The sequence below is a fragment of the Phyllobates terribilis genome, unplaced genomic scaffold (genome assembly GCF_046119375.1).
Source record: "Phyllobates terribilis strain yellow unplaced genomic scaffold, ASM4611937v1 Scaffold_81__1_contigs__length_6697587, whole genome shotgun sequence".
Classification (NCBI taxonomy): Eukaryota; Metazoa; Chordata; class Amphibia; order Anura; family Dendrobatidae; genus Phyllobates; species Phyllobates terribilis.
In genome coordinates, this window is record NW_027362841.1 from 5,008,947 (window position 1) to 5,016,691 (window position 7,745).

The 7,745-nt window shown below is 45.9% G+C and overlaps 1 non-coding gene across 1 annotated transcript; it reads right to left on the minus strand.

The window, feature by feature from the left end:
- Positions 1–3,590: 3,590 nt before the first annotated feature.
- On the minus strand, positions 3,591–3,662 carry TRNAA-UGC (transfer RNA alanine (anticodon UGC)). Its single transcript has one exon. It is a non-coding gene; the product is annotated as a tRNA-Ala (tRNA).
- Between the last annotated feature and the right edge of the window lie 4,083 nt (positions 3,663–7,745).

The window sequence follows — 7,745 nt, forward strand, 5'->3', positions numbered from 1 at the left end:
TGTCCCCTAACATATTTGTACACATTTATTATGTCCCCCCTCAACCTTCTCTTTTCCAGGATGAATAGTCCTAGTTTTGCCAACCTCTCTGGGTATTGCAGTCCCTCCATTCCACTTATTAATTTTGTTACCCTCCTTTGTACCTTTTCAAGCTCGTTTATATCCTTTCTATATATTGGTTTCGACTAATCAGCAGAGCGGTGTTTAAATTTGGCGCTAATACTGCTGATTGGTTGCGGCCGGCGACAGCGACCAATCAGCAGAGTGTTGTTTAAATTTGGCACCAAAATTGCTGATTGGTCGCGGCCGGCCACCGCGATCAATCAGCAGAGCGGGGTTTACATTTGGCGCCAGAATCGCTGATTGGTCACGCCCGGCGGTCGCGACCAATCAGCAGATCGGAATTTAAATTTTGCGCCAATACTGCTGATTGTTCGAGGCCGGCGACTGAGACCAATTAGCAGAGCATTGTTTAAATTTGGCGTCAATCTCGCTGATTGGTCGCGTCTGCCGTCCGCGACCAATCAGCAGAGCGTTGTTTAAATTTGGTGCCAATCTCGCTGATTGGTCGCGGCTGGAATTCGCGACCAATCAACAGAGCATTGTTTAAATTTTTCGCCAAAATCGTTGATTGGTCGCGGCTGGCGGTAGCGACCAATCAGCAGAGCGGTGTTTCAATTTGCCACCAAAATCGCTGATTGGTCGGGGCCGGCGGCCGCAACCAATCAGCGTCGTATTAGTGAGGACCGAGGAGCGGTGCTGCCTGTGCGGGTACTTCCGCTGCCAGCAGCTGGGAGATGAGCGGCTGCTCGCAGCAGAAGCATCCCGACCGGCGGTGCCGCTCCTCGGTCCTCCGTTCACACTTGCCGTCGGGAGCTCATAGCGCTGTTTAAATTAAGCGCCAATCTCGCTGATTGGTCGCGGTTGGTTGGGGCATTAAAACCGTCTTGTTAAACCACTCTGAACTCCACGTCTCTTCCAAGGGGCATTAAAACCGTCTTGTTAAGCTACTGTGACCTCCACGTCTCTTCCAAGGGGCATTTAAACGGTCTTGTTAAGATACTGTGACCTCCACGTCTCTTCCAAGGGGCATTAAAACCATCTTGTTAAACCACTCTGAACTCCACGTCTCTTCCAAGGGGGATTAAAACCGTCTTGTTAAGCTACTGTGACCTCCACGTCTCTTCCAAGGGGCATTAAAACCGTCTTGTTAAACCACTCTGAACTCCACGTCTCTTCCAAGGGGCATTAAAACCGTCTTGTTAAACCACTCTGAACTCCACGTCTCTTCCAAGGGGCATTGATATTGTCTTTTTATTCCACTGTAACCTCCACCACTCTTCCAAGGGGCATTAAAACCATCTTGTTAAGCTACTGTGACCTCCATGTCTCTCCTAAGGGGCATTAAAACCATCTTGTTAAGCTACTGTGACCTCCACGTCTCTTCCAAGGGGCATTAAAATGGTCTTGTTAAACCACTGTGAACTACACAGCTCTTCCAAGGGGCATTGAAATGTTGTTTTCAGTTACCTCTAACCTCCACGACTCTTCCATTCACTGCTAAGGCCAACAGTGTACTGGAGTCCCAGTTGCTATAAATGGAAAAAATGGTTTAGTTAAGGCCCTCTGACCTCCATGTCACTTCCAAGGGGCTTTGGAGTGCCTCGAAATTTTTGGTAGGCATTGCACTCACTGTATGCCCTATAACTGTGTAGCCGAACCGCTCCTTTTGGTACAGAAATATATCCTACAAGACATGTGTGGTTGACTGGCCTGATATTGATGTGAATGGTCCCTGTTCCTCCTGCTCTTTCTCCTTTGCCACCACCTCATCCATCATTCATCACCTGAAGCTTTGTTTTAACAGGAGTCATAGAACTGGGATAGTAGCAGGATAACATCCAGAAATCCTCGGAGGAGGTAGGATATGCGCCAAAACGTTGACCACCTCAGGCCTAGCCGCTACTACATACATGAGCTTGCATTCCAAGGAACAGAAAGCTAATGAGATGGATAGCCTCATGATCATAAATAATTTACTCGTTGTGTAGGAGGCCGACCATTGCTGCTGTTTACCTTCTGAACTTTGTGTTGAAGCCTGATTGACCCAGGACCCGCAATCCTCTATGTCTGGAGGACGTGTTGCATCACAGTGTCCAGCTGTATCCCGGCTTCCACAATATTAACCCAGTGTGAAGGCGTCAGTGAGATGGACCATCCCTGGCCACATTCACTTGTCCACGTGTTTGTGGTTAGGCTGTCCTTCCCACTAAATGCACTGGGGAGGTCACAGGTAATGTTTTGGTATGCGCGCTTGTGTATAAGGCGCACCGAGACAAATAGGGGCAGCTGGGGATCGTTTATGGACACCCAGCCGCCCCCAGGCGGCTGGGGACCGTGTGTGGGCACCCGGCCGCGGGGCGGCTGGGGACCGAGTATGGACACCCGGCCGCCCCCTGGCGGATGGGGACCAAGCGTAAACACCCGACCACCCCCGGCGGCTGCGGACCAAGCGTGGACACCCGGCCGCCGGGCGGCTGGGGACTGAGTATGGATACCAGGCCGCCGACGCAGCCATGACGTGGTGGCCAGATTCCGCCTCCACATGCCTAAAAGGCCCAATTTCAAGTGCAAGCAAGCAAGCAGTATGGTATTGCAGCCTGGGGGTGGGTGAGTGGGTGGCAGGCTGCATACTTGCTCTTTCATTGCAAGGAATGGGGGAGGTACAATTGAACACTGCCCTGGGACAAGGACTTGCACGGGGATAGTTGCAAGTCTGCATCTTCTGATGCGGCAAGGATCATTTCTGATGGGCACACTTTTAGGCAGTGACCTAGGTGTCAGAGATGCATCCAGGGGTCTTCCCCATGCTGTTCCCATGTCTTTTCAGCACTGTATGCATGTGTCACACAGCACATGGCCAGATAAGGTTGTAAAATGTTAAAATGACATTTCCCGGTGATTGCATTTGTCACGGTTGAAAGCAATGCAAAAGTGCAAAAACGCATAAAAAATGCTACTTGTGAACATAGCCCAAGGTGTGGAGGAGTATTTTTGTTTTTGGTTATTTATTTTACCTTATACACAAGTCATTACCCTGGAAAGGATGTTCCTTAACATATTTCACAGGAAAACAGTTTCAGTTTCATTTTTGAACCTTCTATTGTGAGCCCGTAAAAGTGGCTTAATACCTCTGACCACGTTATTGACAGCAGTGACCTGGGGGTCAGAAATGCTTCCTGGGGCGATCCCCATGCTGTCCCCGTGTCATTTGAGCACTGTCACTATCGTTTTGGGCACTTTTTAGGCTTTCTACAGACTGCCGGGGGTGCCGCCGCAAAAATGCTCGGGTCTCCCATAGGGACATTGGGTTCATTGCTCGGGTCCGGCAACCGAGTATCACGGCGAGCTCGGGCCGAGCTTCGAGCACCCGAGCATTTTAGTGTCGCTCAACACTAGTCCCTATCTGATATTTAGTTCTGTGTGCAGTTTCTGTGTTACACCCAGACAGATGAACCGCTGTATACTCACACGTATCAGATTCCTGAATGTTTGGAAACTTTTCTAGTTTTTTTTTTTATCACAAAACATAGAGATGTCGGGGATTGAACCCAGGGCCTCATACATGCAAAGCATGCGCTCTACCACTGAGCTACATCCCCTGTATGGACACCCAGGGATTTGTTCTCATCTACAAGAGTCACTAATCTATGACTATCTACTAATAGATTTTCTCTGTTATTTTTTCTCTTCTATAATCATGCAGCATAAATAACATCATATTCTCATAGTCTGGACTATTAGGGACAAGACGAAACTATTTTTCTTTAATTTTTTATTATTTGTTTATATTTAAAATATGGGGAAAAAAGGAGGCGATTTTATTTTTTACATCTTTTTTTGAACAGATTAAAAAAAAATGCAATTCTCCTTTTCCCATATTTTAAAGAGATTGTTCCCTACTGGATGGCGCTTTTCGATTGTCCCAATCAAATAAGAAGAAAGCATAGAGCACTTACCTCCCAGATATGCACCGTGACAAGCACTGCACCCCATGATGATCTCCTGACATTGCTTATGTCTGATGATTGGTTGCAGGCCATCAGCGGCGGCAGAAAGGCGGCATCACCTGCAGGAGAGAATACACTCTTGTGTCAGTGTGAGCGGGCTGTCGTCGAGAGCAGTCACATTAGTGACTGCTGATGTGACTGCTCTCCAAGTCATCCGGACTGTCATGGGACAGTATGGATTATATTCACGGCGGACAGGTGAGTATTATGGTGGTTTACTATTTTTTGTAGTTTACTGGTGACAAGGGCATCAGGGATTAGGTGTTAAGGTGAGCATTATGGTGTTTTTTAATTTTTTCTCTTTTACCGGGAACAAGGACTTCGGTGGATTAGACATAAAGGTGAGTATAATACTTTTTTATTTTTATTTCAATAAAAGAGTGTTTGTCTTTATTTAAAATAAAGGACTTTATTCTGGGTGGTTTTTTTTACAATCTGACTATTGGGTTAGTAATAGGGAGTCTTATAGATGCCTCTCCATTACTAACTTGTGGACTTGATATTAGCGGCCATAAAACAGCTGACGTCAACCCCACAATCATTAACCCACTTGTCATCGCATCAGGGCAAGTGGGAAAATCGGAGGCTAAGCATCAGATTTGGCACATTTTATTGATGTACGATTTCTGGGGCGGCTGAGAGCTGATGTTTTTAGTCTAGGAGGGGGCCAATAACCATGGCCACTTCCTAAGCTATTAATATAAGCCCGCAGCTGTCTGTTTAGCCTTTGATGGTTAGTGAATATAGGGGGACCCCACATCAATTTTTGTTTGGGGTCTCCCCTTTAATAATCAATAAAGGCTAAGCAAACAGCTGTGCGCTGATATTAATAGCCTGGGAACCGTAATGGGTATTGACCTGTTCCCAGAATATTAATATCAGCCACCAGCCGTTGACTTTCCCTTTGCTGATTATGAAAATGACGAGGGACCCCACTTATTTTTTTTTTATTAACAAGCACAGTAAAATAGACACCTAAGGTAACCTTAGTTCGCAGCCTCTAGGTGTTCCAGCAGCTGGAAACTCCCAAAACCTAAAATGTCCCTCAAAGTTTCCCATGAGATTTCTGGGCCTTGCAGCTGCCGGGAGACCCGGTGGCTTTGAACTCTACAAGGTTACCGGAGTTCAAGCCACCAGGTCTGACAGTAGCTCTAACGTGGGACTTTTGAATGCCGGAGTGCCGGACAGGCGCCGGGAGCTGAATGCAGCTCACATCATTGTTGCCTGAGATCAGCGCCGAGCAAGAGACAATGATGGAAATTGTAGTCAGCACCCCTAGGGTACATTATGTGTAAAATAAAGAATTAAATTTAAAAAAACAGAGTGGGCTCTGGCCAAATTTTCATAACCAGCAGAGGGAAAGCCGTGTGCTGGGGGCTGATATTACTAGCCAGGGAAAGGGGCCATTAGCCCAAAATGTTCCCTGGTTATCAATAACAGCTATCAAAAGACTGACCGTCACTTCCAAAACAGAAAACTGGTCTGTACAGGTGCTTACTAAGAGTAGCCATCTCTATATATGACTAACAAATAAAGTAGCACTCTGTAGCGCTATAGCATGCAAACATGAAAAATATGAAATTTGAATTGCATTACTGCTCTAGAAAATAGAAATAAATGAGAATTCTTAGCGCATAAATTGGCCAATTCATGTGTATCCGACAGCCACGGTAAGGCGACTCTCGTCACCTGGAACCTACCTGGTGTGAATCCAATCTTATACTAAAGTCTACATGTATACGGGAGGGTAAGATCCTGCTATAATTAAAACCTCCTGAGGCTTAGGGATGGAGTGATCAGTCAGAAATCCTACAAATATATGTATATGTATGTAAATGTATACAAATATCAAAAGACTGACCCTCACTCCTCACTTCCAAAACAGAAAACCGGTGTGTACAGGTGCTTACTAAGAGTAGCCATCTCCATATATAACCAACAAATAAAGTAGCACTCTGGAGCGCAATAATATGCAAACATACTATTGTTATAGTTACTATTGTTATACTTTAGGAGGGCAACTTCACCATCTCCTTCTCCAAAATCTGCACCTTGCTGGTGATCCACTGACCAGCCCACCCGAGGTGTCCACAGGGAATCTGCCAGGTAGGAAGATTACCAGTCCAGCTCTTGTTCTAATAGACAGTTTTGTGGATTTGGGGTAACTGAGTGATAGGGACACATTATTATAGGGGCACGTGACACCCACATAAAATCCATGTATGTCATGTAGGACGGCCCTGGTGGTACAGAAAAGTAAAAACACTGATGACTTTTTTTTTTAGAGGCATTTGTATACTTTACCTTCTATTATTATTTATTCTATTTTCACTCATTTATATAACCTGATCATTTCCCTGACAGGTCGGTGAGTTGTTTATTGTTTAGCAATAATGTATCACCCACAACTATAAATGATAAAGAATAACATTCCATTCTTATCATTTACAGCAGAGGATAATTTATACCATATATAACATGTATATAATATCTACCAAAGCGAAAAAACGACTATTTACAAACATGGAGAAAACTGATTTTTCTATCTTTTCCAACACAGATTTATATACATTTATATTCTATTAATCAGATGGGATATTTCTATTCCACATTCTCTGCCTCATTCACCAGTTGGCAGCAAACATGGCGGCCTGGCTGCTCTGATGTCACAATGCTCAGGATTAGGGGGTCACTCAGTTATGATGTCATAATGACATCATGGAATGTCCTGAGGGTATATAATCTCTGAGCACTGTGACATCAGCGCCATTTCTTGAGTTGATGCTTTTGCTGAGACTTCACTTTGGTTGTGGAAGAGCGAACTAGTTTGTGTTACACATCTGGTGATTACTTCCATTTATTCTTCTTGATCTTTGATCAGAGCACAATAACACCGGTGCCACCGGAGAGCTTAGTTCTCCAATATTCTATCAGCCAGCTCCAGGTACCTAAGTCATGAGCGCCCGGGAGCTGCGCCAGCTGATTGCTGACAATGAGGCATGGCTGCGCCGACCAGAAAATCAAGGTAAGTGAAATATTTGGGGGAGATCCACAATATTCCCACACTATAGGGCTTTCCTGGGAGGAGATATCCCTGGGGTATGAGGGGACACATTTCAGGACAGACAGTGCAGGTTAACTAAGGCCAAAATAAAGTCAATTCTTTCTAGGGTTCCCCTCTCCCTAAACACCACAGCAGTAGAAGGAACCATCACTATAGCCCAAAAGTGTTTACTAAAATTGGAAATAATTCTGATAAATTCTTATTTGTTTATAGGTCAGGCCATAATTGTCCATGGACGGAGGAGGTCTCCTCCAAGAGATCAGGAAAGACCTTCTACCAGTGATGGAAGGAGGTCTCCTCCAAGAGATCAGGAAAGACCTTCTACCAGTGATGGACGTCAGAGAGACAGCAATGCTGTCACTGAGAGGAGAGGGAGACGGGCCAGAGATCCTCCACGGCGTAGAGGACAGGAAGAGAGCAGGGATAGAAGCCGCTCTCCTCTAAGACCAGCCCCTGCAGAGCCCTCCGGAGAGAGCAGCAGGGATGGCGGCCGTCCCCTCCCACCCATTCAACTGGAGGAAGTGGGTGTGATGACACCACCACTGCCACAGGTGGAGCCACCTGCACAAAACCTACCTGTGCAGGAGAGACCTTCTACCAGTGATGGACGG